The sequence below is a fragment of the Canis lupus genome, chromosome 4 (genome assembly GCF_003254725.2).
Source record: "Canis lupus dingo isolate Sandy chromosome 4, ASM325472v2, whole genome shotgun sequence".
NCBI classification, from domain to species: Eukaryota; Metazoa; Chordata; class Mammalia; order Carnivora; family Canidae; genus Canis; species Canis lupus.
In genome coordinates this window covers 29,184,847-29,197,818 of record NC_064246.1, presented here as the reverse complement: position 1 = coordinate 29,197,818, position 12,972 = coordinate 29,184,847, and the positions used below count along the sequence as shown (strand labels likewise).

The window sequence follows — 12,972 nt, the reverse complement described above, 5'->3', positions numbered from 1 at the left end:
AGCCCTTCCCATCCCCCCAAAGGCCTTCTGTGGCCGCTCCCTGACCACCTTGCTAACTTCCTCTCCTATCTCCCTCCTTCCCCCACTCCACTTAGCTCCTCTGGCCTCCTGCCTTTCTTAGAGCATGACAAACACACTCCTGCCACAGGGCCTTTGCACGTGCTATTCCCTCTGCCTGGAGTGCCCTTCTCCCAAATGTTCACGGGGTTCGCTCCCTCCCCTCCCTGAGGTATCTGCTCAAATGTAACCTCTTCAGTGAAGCCTTCCTTGATCACTCCATCTAAAGAGGCCCAATCCCCACCCATCTCCTTGTATCACCTTATCCTAATTTATTTTTCTTCAAAACACTTATTACAGCTCAGAATGACATCATACATGAGGTTGTGGACTTACTGTCTGTCTCGCCCATAACAAGGCAAGCAAGACCTCTGTGCAGTTCACCACTGTATCCCTAGGGCCTGGAATTAGTGCCTGGCATATAGTAGGTGTTCAACAAACCTGGTGAGTGAATAAGCGATCTTTCTTGGGGAGCTGGGTAAAGGGAGGCACAGAAAGATCCCAGGCTCTGTTTTCCCAGGGGCAGAATGCTGGGGGCTCCAGACGAGCCAGGAAACCTTGTTCTCAGGCTGGCACCAGGACCCACGGCAGGAAGTGTGTGCTGCCCTCCCCGTGCGCTGGCTCCCCGGCTCTGGCCAGAGGGCCTGGAAGAGCCCTGCAGGATTGGCAACAGTCACTAGTCATTACCAGGGTCCCTATTCCGTACACTCCAGGCCTGGCAGCCAAAGGAATCAGCTTCGGGGGGCAGGAGATGGAAGGGGGCCAGGCTGGCGGCCGGCAAGGAGCTTGCATCTTGCTGCTTTTGCAGCCAGCTTCCTTCCTCCTCTGAGCCTCAGTCGCCTAATCTGAGAAATGGGGACAGGAAGGGGATGAAACAAGCCGGCTGCCCAGGTCCCTCTGTTGTTCCAACAGTCTGGGCATCTTTGGGTCTTCAGAGCCATGGGAGGGGTCACACCAGGTTGAAATCAGGGCCGCAAATCCAAGCCACGGTCCCAGGCCAGGGTCACATCCTGCAGCCAGCTGGGTCATTACCAGGGTGAGGGGTCTCAGGCTTCCCTCCACCCAAGGAGGGGACAGCTGGCAGGATGCAGGCAGCCCTGTCTGAGCCAGGAAGTAGGGAGGAGTGCCCGGTGACAGGGGAGCAGCCCCTGGGAGGGGGGCCAGGTTGGGGGAGCCAGGGGTCTCATGGAGCCCCCAGGGAACACTGTCTGCCCCCAGGGCCAGAGGTTCTGGTGAGCACAGCCAGATGCATAAGGTCCAGGAGCTTTGTGAGATGAAGACGGTAAGTCCCAGGCGAGCCAGATGCCACTGTCACAGCCGCAGAAGGATCTCCCCACTGTGTCTCCCTAGCAAAGGGCTTCTATCAAGTGACAAGATTTGGGGGATGGTGGGGGGAGGCGGAGCGAGGGCTGGGCACTGGCTGACGGGCAGGACGCCTGGGTTTTTGCTTCAGCTCTGCCACGGACTGGCCCTGTGGCCTTGGGGAGGCCTCTGTCCCCTCTGGGGTCACACTCAGCAGCTAAATGAGAGGGTTGGCCTGGACGATCTCCAAGGCCTTCCTGTGCTGACATTATCATCACCACACGCGGTAATAAAACATCACACGCCCTGACGCTGTGACACGGCATGCAGAGTGCCGGCCCTCCCCTCGGACTCTTGCGACAGCCTCGGGGGAGACCGTTGATAGGAGGCAGTGCCACAAGTTGTGACTCCAAAGCCAGGTCCCTTTGCAGACACCCCCAGGTCTCTGGAGGCCTCAGGACACTGGAGCAGGATGTTCCCGGACGGAGCGGCAGGGAGCAGAGCTGGGCAGACGGGGGCTTAGCAAGGAGGCAGGCAGAGGCTGGATGGGGACGGGACACCAGTCACAGCCAACACCACGCCACCACCCCCGCGGGTACCCTCCCAGTCCCAGTGGGAGGTGAGCTCCCCCGGGAGAGGCCAGGGAGCCAGACACCCTTTACGAACCACGTGGCATATCTGACCCTGCTTGAAGAGCTGGCATCAGGCCACTTTCTTTCCCTCAGCCTCCAAGGAACCACTGTTGGGGGAACCTCCCCAGCCTCCTTCCACATCTCCTGACCAGGGTTAGAGCATTTCCAGGTCAGGCCTGAAGTCTCCAAGCAGCCCAGGCTGTTAAACAGATACAGAAATAATGAGGAGGCCTAGAGAATAGAAGGCCACCTCTTCCAGGAAGCCCACTCTGCCCCCCTCCGTGCTTGGGTGCTCAGCCTAGAGAGGAGAAATCTCTGACATCGGGTGCAGAGAGGAGCTCACAAGAACTGAAGTCACCCTGTTCTGGATGGGCCTGAGAGGAGCATCAGGTCCTGGAAGGAGGCATCCTTCCGGGCTCCATCCAAGGTGGAGCTTCCTAGGAGAAGGGAGCTGCAGAGAGGCAAGGAGCAGCCTGTCCTGGAGGCGTGCAAGCCCCGCCCCCGCCCCCCAGAAGGTGCTCTGTGGGAATGCTGCGGAGAGGGCTTAAGTCATCTGTGTAACAGGTATCAGATGAGGGGGCTGCCAAGTTCCCTGCTGTCTCAAGAACCAAAGGTCCCAAGACTACCAGGAACAGCAGGGTCTGGAGCTCGTGTCGAGGGAGGCAGAGGGGCCATCACAGCGGCCCAGCTGCCTCCGGGGAGCTGGCTAGAGGACGGCGGCCAGCCACCCCGTAGGAGGCTCTGAGAACTCTGGGGACTCTTCAGGGACTCCAACCCCCCAGCAGCTCTGCTCCTTCTGCCTGGAGGGAGCTGCCCTGCAGCTGAAGCACATGTCCATCCCACGGTGTCAACGCAGGCTGAAGCCGAGGGGTCAGGAAGCTGTCCTGCAGAAGACCTCTCAGGGCTGAACCCACAGCTTCCAGGAAGCTCCTTTCACAGCCCTGGCTCCGTCGCCAAACACCAGGCAAGAAATTGCACTGGAGACGTCCTCTTTCTTTTTTTTTTTTCCAGGACCACAAGCACTAAAGAGGTCCTGGAGCTCAGGACCGCAGAACAAATCAGCTGGGGAGGTGAAGGCCAAGGGGCTCACGGCAGCCCATGCCCCGGGACCCCAGAAAATCAGGGAGGCAGAGTCCTCCACGGTCACACGGTGGGCCCAGAGCCCTGCCCAGGCCCCAGGCTGCCTCTCCCCACTGACAGCAGCGGGGCTCACGAAGAATTCATGCCAGCAAGGCATCCTGAAAGTTTAGAGTGCTCCTCTGTACATAAGCACCAGGGAGCCCCACGGCCCTGGAAGAGGAAACATTAACCCAAGAGAGCAGGATAAACAGGCAGTGCAGACAGCAGGGGGGGAAACCGGGCTCCTGGGCCCGAGGAGGTAAGCCCTAAACCAGTCCTGCCCAGCCTTCCTAGAAGAGGCAGTGGGTGGGAACTTCCTCCCTTCACCCTAGCTCCCAGCCTCCTGGGGACAAGGACTCCTGAAGTCCTGGCACATGTCACACAGGCACTCGCAGGGGACCGTGAGGACCAAATGGCTTCAGCAGTGCGGTCAGCCAGCCCGGAAGACCATCCCTCGGGGCCACCCCAGTCCCCGGACCAGGTCTTGTGTCCTAGGGGCCTATTGTCACTGCCCTTGGTCAGGTCCCTGGCCCTCCCTTGGCCTTGACTTCCTCACCAGTACATCAAGCTCTGGATCAGAAGCAGGCGTTGTAAACACCGACACCTGCAGAGCTAGGGTGGTGACCCCAATGACTTGGAATCGAAGGGTCTGCGGGCAGGAAGTGGGGAGAGGCAACACAGCAGTCCTGTTCCCCCCAGGGCTCAGGGTAACTTTAGATCCTTGGACGAAGGCCACGAAGGCCACGGTTGTTACAATGCTTTGGACACTTCAGGTCTCCAAAGTGACTTAAGGATCCAAATAAAGCAGCGGACCAATTCTCCAGAAAAATACAGGCTTACAAAGGTGTGCACGCCATGCAGGGGTGAGTACGGGGCTCTTCTGGCTCTGACAGCTGGTATGCCTTTGGGGCCCATCTCTAGGGAAGAGCCATACGTCCTACCCCTCTGCCAAGCCGGCCTGGCTTTCAGGACTGTCCAGCCACAGACGGATTTGTGGTCTCGTAACAATAAAAGAAAAGGAGGCAGGTGAAAGTGATGGACGACCGCAGGCTTGAGGGGCAGGGGTCAGGTGGCACTGCCAAGAAAGCTGGCTGGGGGCAGGGGGAGGATTCTGGGAAAGTGGTTCTTCAGCAGGGAGACCAACCAGGGGACTGAGCCATCGATGCCGGAGCTGGAAGGGACCATCCAGCATTCCCAAGACTGTCACTGGTATCTGCGACAGCTTTTCTGTATTAAAAAGGGAGGCGGGAGCACGGTCCTGGAGTTTGGGAACCGCTTGAGTAAGGCAAAGGGCTGGCAGCATCCCAGGAGAGGGGGCTGTGCTCTGCTGCCCTTCCTTCTGGGGACGGGGGTTCCCGACAGCCCACCCTGGGAAACCCGGGCGCGGGCTCACCTCCTGACTCTCGGATAAAGAAACTCAGGCCCAGAGGGATCTGCCACTGGCCTGAGGTCCCACAGTCCGTTGCTGTGGTTGACAAGGCCCGGTCCGTCCTGCTGTCCTGTTCTCCACCTGGGAAGAGCCCAGAGCCCAGGAGGGAGTTGATATCACCGCTAGCCTCACCTTACAGGGGAGGAAGGAGCAGTTTGCAGGTAGGAACCCAGAGGCAGGTACCAGGTAGGAACCCAGAGGTCAGTCTGCACCTCGGAGCACGCTGGCCAGGGGAACAGACTTGGCTGGGAGGTTGAATTAAAATGTACCCAGTTAAGCGTCCTCATGGAGGGCCTCTGCGAGGTGACCGGCCAGCCCTTCCTGCTGCAAAGGGGGGGCTGCGGATAATGGCAGGAGGCTCACGCTCAGGAGGTCTGGATCCCAGGCCCAACTGTGGTTGCTCCTGAGGTACCAGGCGGCCTTGGGCAATCCATCTGACCCGAGTCTCCTCATCTGTAAGTTGGAGGAAACCCAGCACTGAGAGCTGTGCCCGGGGGTCGCGGCTCCTGTTTCTTGAGCACTTACTATGCGCCACTCCGTCTTCGCAGCCTAGGGGGAAGGCAGTGTGTTACTTTTATGCTATTTATTAAGGAGTCTGTGTTGAGGACTTGGAGGCCCAAGCTGGAGAAGTTCAACAGAACCTGCCCGAAGTCACAGATACCACAAAGGGTGGAGCTGAGAAACGCACACGGGCAGTCCAAGAAGAGCCTAAAACAAAGTAGTTGCCCAAGAAGTACTACCGGCTAGTAGGACGCTTCTGGCAGACCCTGGGAAGCTATTTTAAAGATGTAAACAACACAGGAACGCCAAAACACGACAGCAATAGAGAGTTCCGCCCCTCCCCAGCCAGACGACGCGGCCGCCCTGGTGCCCGGGAGCCAACTTGCTGGGTGACCTGTGGCCGGTCCCTCCACCTCTCTGGGCTTTGGGTCTCCTCCACCGCCAAATGAGAAGGTTGGATGGAGACCCTGGAAAAGCCCTCCTCACCCTCAAACACCAAAGGTAGGAAGGGTTTCTGGACCCTTCTCAGAGGTCTCCCTGTCCCACAGCTGGTTGGTCACGGCCGTGTGCCAGGTTGCCCAGCTTTGGCCAAGGTCTACCCAGGAGCAGGGGTGGGGCTTGGGGAAGTGCCCGTGGACAGGCGTGAGGTCCAGGCCCCTGGCATCTTCTCTCCCTCACCCTAAGCCTGCCGGCTCCCCCTCATGGGCCCTCACCTGTGCCTGAGGCGCGTGACTCCCAGGGTGGAGTGAGGGGGCTCTTTCCCGGCTTCCCCATCCGCAGAGGAAGTGTTAGCAGGAACAAGGCAGCAGGCCGTCAGCCCTCAAAGGACACAAGTCAGCACTAGGAAGGCTGGGCGGAGGTGGGGGACAGGCAAAGGAAGCCGCTCATCTTCTTGGACTAAATAGGCCTGGGCAGATGGGAAACTTTTTACCCTCCCTAGAGGGTTTCGATGTTACTTCCCTCAAATCTGCAATGTAACCAACCTACGATGACCTTTAAAGAAACACGTTGCGGGCTTGGAGCGCAAACGCCCATCCCCTCCGAGTTGTGTAGGATCTGGGAGTTCTTCCGAAAAGCCCCATCCTTTACCCCAAGAGCAAAAAGTGAACCCCGTGCTCCCCAGACTCATCTGGTCTTTCCCGGTGAAAGATGGAAGCGCATTTGCTGATGAGCTCCGAAGCGTGGCTAACGGGGCTGCGCCCCGCCAACAGTAGATGCTCAATAAATGTTTAATGAGCTAATGGGCTGGACAGCCAGGGTTCCAGGCCCGGCTGTGTCACTAATTCACTGCTGCCCTTGGATACAGCCAATTTTTTCTTCCTTTCCATAGCTGGGTTTCCTGGGCTAGAAAAGGAACAGTCAGACTAGGTAAGCCCCAAGGCCCCTCGGCTCCACCCTATGGGCTCAGGGGTGCAAAACACAGTGCCAGGGAGCTTCCAGAGCGGAAGGAGGTTTCAAACACCTCTCCCTGCTGCCCCAGGGCCAAGCGGAGGACAGGATGTGACTGCTGGGCCACAGAGGTTCTGGAGGCATCACAGCCACCACTGCCCCCCCCCCCCCACCTCAATTGCAAGCACCAATCCCTGTGGGTGGATGACTGAGTTTTTGGAAATGCAGATGGGGGTAGGGCAGGAGAAAGGATAGGGAGTGGGTGCAAGTTCCATTTAAACCAGCCACCAAAAAAAAAAAAAAAATTGGAGAGAAGAGTCTTTGAAAGTACAAAGAGATTGTGCTCTAATACCCCCCTCCCCCGGGCCCCATCAGAATACCTTTGTCATTTTCTGGCAAAGCAATAATGTGCATTGAGTTGCACCCTCCAAGAGATCAAGAATCGGGGACAGAGGAGGAGGAAAGCCCCCCATGTCTGAGAGCCCTCGGAGAGCGAGCCTGAGCCCCGGGCCAGCAGGGGTGGCAGCATGTGTGTGAAGGCATGCAGATCCATGGGGCAGGGGCAGGGGTGATGCCAACTGAGCAGTAGGCTTTGGGACAAATAAAGCACCCCTAGCTCCCTCCTATCTTTGGGGTAGACTTCTCTGGAGGGTTCACATGCCCTATACAATTCCAGACCTGCCCTGAACTCTCCAGGGACAAATATCACAAAGTCAGACCGTAAGCGCCCGGCACCCCACCACTACTGAGCACTGGGGCTGGGCCAGTCCCTGCCCCTGTGCCCAATTCTGGGGCCCCATCTATAGAGTGAACGGTTTGAGCCACATGATCCTTAAGGGCCATGCCTGTTCCGACAGCCCTCAGTGCTAAGACGCCACAGAAAAGCACAAAACCTACCATCACTTGGGCCCCCACCCTGGAGAACTGGAAAAGGAGTCCCCAGTGCCCAGCTGGCTGTCTAAGGCTGGGGCTGGGGCAGAGCGGAGTCCCCACACCGTCTGTCCTCAACAGCCTGCCACGGCTGAAACCTTCAAGTGGTTACAATTACAGCCAGGCTAACAGGATTAGGGGAGCATTGAAATCTAAGAAATCTAATTAGCTCAGACACCCCGGCCTCCCCCAGCATGATCCCGCAGTAACCCCGGCAGCTGGGCCTGACAGGCGGGACCCGGGGCCCCTCCCGGGCTACAGTCATTACCTGTGCAGGTGCGCCAGGCTGGGCCAGGCTTCCTGGGGAGGTGCCAGCTCAGCCTGCCTGGCCGCATCCTGCTCTGTACCCCACCATCAACGGCCCTGTCTTGGGGCGGCACTCAGATGGGCTCCAGAGGACCAGGCGCAGGGATGTGGGCAGCCGGTGGGCCGAGCCTGGGGTAGAAGGAACCCAAGGGCCCACAGGGCGGCCACCCCACACAGCCTGAGGACTGACTCAGCCAGAGGAGGGGCAGGCTGAGTCAACGTCTGTATCTATAGAAACCATCACAGCCCAGGGAAGAGCCTTGGGCCGCACAGGGACCTGGGGCCTGGAAACATCCCTGCTTCCTGAGCTCGGGCCAGGGACGGGGTTGAAGACCCAAGCACAGACATGTGTGCCTCAGCAGTCACGGGGCTCAGAGCAAGCTCGGGCTGTAGGACGCTGTGGCAAAAGAAAAGAGCCCCGCTGCTGGGGACACAGGCCACGTGCTGCCAAATGGGGTCGGAGGGTGTGTGTGGGGGGGTCACAGGCAGGCCCCTCTGTGGTTCTCCTCCTCCTGAATCTCCATTCCCGAGTCCCCACTCTGTGGGGTTCACACCGGAGTTCCTCCCTGCCTGGTGGACTGGGAAGGTGGCAGTGGTGCTGCGTCTCTAAGGTCTGCGGCCAAGTCCTGGCTTGGCTACAGGTCATTTCACTTCCCTGAAACTCGGTTTTCTTGTCTGTTAAGTGGGGGTAATTCCAAAGAGCAGCTAGCTTCCACTGTTGTTGTTGGAGTGCAATAAATTTGGAGAGTGCTTCTAAATCCCCCAAGTGCCATACACAAAGGCGAGGGGCCGTGGTTATTACTGTCATGCGCCCCGTGGCAGGCAGCCAGCTGGTAGTGGTTAATTATTTATTTGGACTGATCTTCCTGCCCTTACTGGCTGTGAGCTCCTAAGGAACAGGAACTGTCTTACACATTTCTGGGTGTCTCGCAGGCCACCATCCTCACACTGTGGACTCCTAGGAACTCTCCGTGGGCAGATGGGCCCCCAGTCTGACCCCCACCCCCACATTTGTACCTCCTTCCTTCTCCTCAAACCCAATCCATGGAGGGGAAAGTACCAAGGGGCAAACCCAGCACACACACTGACATATAACAGGGAGCCCCTCAGGCAGACCCTTTCTCACTGCCGTGGGTCATTCTCAATAACAGTCAAAAGCAGCCATTTGGAGGGAGTCCGCACTCCACCTCCACCCCTATTCATACGGTCTACTTGAGCACTGGTCTTGAAGCCGTGATCATTTTTTTTTTTTTAAACTTTTATTTATTTATTTATTTATGATAGGCACACAGAGAGAGAGAGAGAAGCAGAGACACAGGCAGAGGGAGAAGCAGGCTCCATGCTCCGGGAGCCCGACGTGGGATTCGATCCCGGATATCCAGGACCGCGCCCTGGGCCAAAGGCAGGCGCCAAACCGCTGCGCCACCCAGGGATCCCCGAAGCCGTGATCATTTAAGAAAGAATGAGTCTGTGGTCTGGAGGACCCTCAGCACCTCAAGCCCAGAGTGAGGGTCAGGAGGGGATGATTTCCAGAAAGCATGGTGTGCAACAGAGCACACCAACAGTCAGAGCTGTCCACTGAAGGCAGAAGCTGCTTGGAGTGGTGAGCACCCTGTCACAGGGGGCATGCAAGCCACGACTGGATAATAAGCCGCCAAGGAAGTAGGCTTGGGGAAGCAGCTTCTGGAAAAACACTTCTAGTGCCTCCAATGTAGCACCTTTGTGCTCCATTCTGCACCCAGAGCCTGCCAGGCCCTCAGAGGACACCTGCCAACAGTGGAGTGTACAGCTCTGCTACTCACATCTGCTTCATCCTCACAGCAGCCAAGGGGGATCAGAGCGGTTCTGCCTCTGGACCCATTTTACAGATTAGGAGACTGAGTCCCCACAGGGTGAAGCCACTGGCCTGAAGGAGCCAGCCTCTTGACACCTCTCCCCGCTCATCTCCTCAGGCAGTGGGAAGACCCAAGGATCACAAAGGGTTCTCTGGAGTCTTTTCCAGGAGGCTGTGCGTGGAACTGATTCTCTCAGCCTCTCTACAATCTCCCTGAGGGCAAGGCCCAACCTCAGAATCGCCCCTAGAGCTTACGGCCCAGGCAAGCTGGGCCTCCACCCCGCAACTCCACCCCCCCTTGGTCAGGGGCTCTAGGGACAAAGAGCTTCCCCCTCGGGGGCGTGGACAGAGGCCACTGTGTCCTGCTGAGAGGTCAGAGCAGTCGCAGGCCCGGCTGCAGCGGGGTACAGCAGCCCGGCCTTTGTTGTCCACACAAAACCCAAGGAACCTCATAAAGATGAGGCGGTGATAGGAGCCCGGCAAAAGCCCTTGGGAGCAAAGTTATGAATGAAAACGTATGGGACCCAGTCACAACCTGGCAGGCCCTGCTTCCTGGTTCCGTGACAGAGTGCCCAGAGAAGCTTCCGGAAATTAACTTGTTGGGGCCCAAATTTCTTACAGCGATGCCTCACCCTGAGGCGAGGGTCATGGCTGCTGGTTGGACGCCAGCCAAGGCCAGAGAACTCCGTATCCGCGGCTTCACACACGGGTACTCTTGTGACACGACTCTCAGGACACGGGAGGCCTCAAAGTGCCTTCCTTCCTTATCTACCCCCCATCTCTGTCAATGGGGAGGGGGGAAGTGAAGTGCAGCTCTTCTCAGGGGGAGCCTTCCCTCTGCAATTTTCCAGGATGAGTCGCCCCATGGGCACCTGTCCCTTGTGGGGGCACATCGCTGGGGGCCAGGTGCGGAGACAGTGTTTGTGTTACTGTTGTGAGGGGTGTGCGTGTGAGACCAGGAACCTGCAGTTCTGTGGCCAAACCCCACAGTCTCTGGACCTTTCTTCACTTTGCTCCTGGCCATGAAAGGAACCAGGATCCTCCTCCCTTCTTTCCTTAGGAGGAAAAAAGGGACATAGTGTCCCCACCAAGAAGCCAGAAATCCTTCCTTGCAAAGACAGGGCCAGTTATCAAAGTTTCCCAGAAGTCCGGCAATGTCTCATTCCCAACTCTTCTCTGTGAGCCATACCCCGAATGCCTTAAAACCCCAATCCAAAAACCATTTAAAACTCTTGAAAACTCCCTACTTCTGTGCCATCACCCCCCACACACCCGCCCACCGGCCCTGCTGCCCCAGCTCCAGCCCCTGCCACCAACTCTCAGAAGTCTGAAGTTTTGAGATTTACATGTGAAAAACAGCATTTCATAACCTCGTGACTTGGGACAAGGAGATGCTTCTGTCCTTTTGGGAAAAACAAAACCCAACCGAAATCATAAAACTTAGAAGAAAACACCATCTCCCTCCAGATGCATTCCCTTGGCCCTAAAGTCACACGTGCTCAGTGGCAGATACGGGCTTTCAATGTGTCTTTTGTTTGATGCTGGTGTTTCAACATCCTCAACTTGATGAGAGAAAGGTCAGCGCGAGGCTTGGGGCAGTCACAAACCACACCACCAGGGCCAGGCAGAGGGGAAGTAAGGGGCCAGGAAACCCCCCCCAGCCCCCAACATCCCCCCCCCCCAACTCCTGCTCTGGATCTCCTCAAAAAGCAGCCAGGACAGGGAGAGCTAGGGGCTTGCCCCCTGTTCTAAACTTCCCTGCTGGCTTACCAACAACTTTTAAACTCCCGGAACCGTACCAACGCCAGCGAAGTCAAGTCCGAATTCAACGCCAGCCAAGCTGCCCGTTCTGCAACCACAGCGCCTGCCCCTTTATCTCTACCTTCAAAAAAAACAATAATAACCAAACGCAGGCACCTCTGGGAACAGCCTCTGGCCTCCTGCCCTGCCCTGTGTAACCAGCCTGTCCTCACACCCACAGGAGAGGAGGAGACAGCGCTGCTTAACCCTCTGGTCTACCAGGCCGCGTTCCCAGGTTGCAGCAGGGAGACAAACTGTTGCTCAAGAAAATCCTCCAGAAAACCCTTGGCACCGGCAGGCAGCTCCCCGCGGCTGCTGCCCAGCGCTGAGCCAGGGGCTTCCACGGGCGGCTCGGCGCTGCCCTGTGAAATCCGCAGGGCTGCTGGCCTGTCCTCTCCCCTGCCCGGGGCTGTCCCCCCCGGGGGGCTCCCGATGGCCAGGCCAGAGCCGGGCGGAGGCGAAGACTGGCCGCGCGGTGCCCTCACCCTGCCAGCCCGGCCGCCAGCGTCTTGGAGGACCTCTGAGAGAACATTTGTTTGGGCTGCCAAGTTAAATCTTCCTCCCTCATGTCAAGGCATTGGAAAAGCAGTCAGGGGAGAGGAGAAGGGGGAGAGTGGGTTAGGAGCCTCGGGAGGGAGGGAGGGAGGGAGGGAGGGAGGGAGGGAGGGAGGCGGGCAGGCAGCTCTCGAGCCCCGGTGACTCGGGCACGGCCCAAGGAAGCTCGGGGCTCCCGAGCAGGAGCAGCGCAGGAGCAGCCGGGACCGGGACACCCGAGCAGGGCCGCGCCCCGGGGTCGGGCGCCCGCGGGTGCCAATCGCTCGGCGCCCCAGCCTGGGCGGGAGGGGGGGGGGCGGGGGGAGGCCCTCGCTCCGCGCCCCGCTGGAGGGGCGAGGTGGGAAGGGAAGGCAGAGGAGGAGGAAAAAGTTTGCGGCAGGTAGAGGGGTGCGGGCTGGGCGGCCCCCCGGGGAGGGGTGGGGGGCCCGGGCCGGCTGCCCCGGCGCGCTCCCGCCAGCCCGCCCTCCTGCCCGGGTTGTTTACATTCCTGGAGTGTCTTTTAAACCCGGGGCCGAGGCCGACTCCCGGCCTTCTCCGGCGGCTCCGGGGCAGTCTCCCGTGAAAATCTGCTGGCGCACAATGGCCGGGAAGGCGGCCGCCCCTCGCCCGCGCCCCCGCTGCTCCGGGGCGGGGAGCCTGCCCTCCGCACCGCGCCCTCTCCCCGCCCGCCCGGCTTCCTGGACAGATGTCCCCGGCGAGGGGGCGACGCGCGCCCGCTGCCCGCGCCCAGACGCCGGGGCCGCGCGCCCCACTGCCTTCTCCCCTGCCCAGACGCCAGGAATGTGAACCGAGCCTGCGGAGCCCGCCCCCCACCCCGGCTGCGGCCCCGGCCCGGCCCCCAACCTCCGCCCCGGCCGGCCTCCCGCTCCCCCGGGGCCGCCGCCGCCGCCGCCGCCGCCGCCGCCGGAGACCGAGGGGAAGAAAGAACACGGAGAAATTACTTTCGTATTTGCAAGGCGCGCGCGCGCACATCTCCCCTCCGGGCTCCCCTCCGGGCTCCCCTCCGGGCCCCCCTCCGGGCCGGGGCAGCCCCGTCCAGCCGACGGCCTGCACGCCCCTCGGGCTTCTCCAGACCTGCGGGAGGCCCCCGCGCACACGCACACGCACACGCGCGCACA

The 12,972-nt window shown here is 59.5% G+C and overlaps 1 protein-coding gene across 8 annotated transcripts in view; it reads right to left on the bottom strand.

The window, feature by feature from the left end:
• The window catches only part of ZMIZ1 (zinc finger MIZ-type containing 1), a 231,491-nt gene that overhangs the window by 217,553 nt on the left and 966 nt on the right, over window positions 1–12,972 (bottom strand). The gene's annotated exons all lie outside the window — the stretch shown is intronic.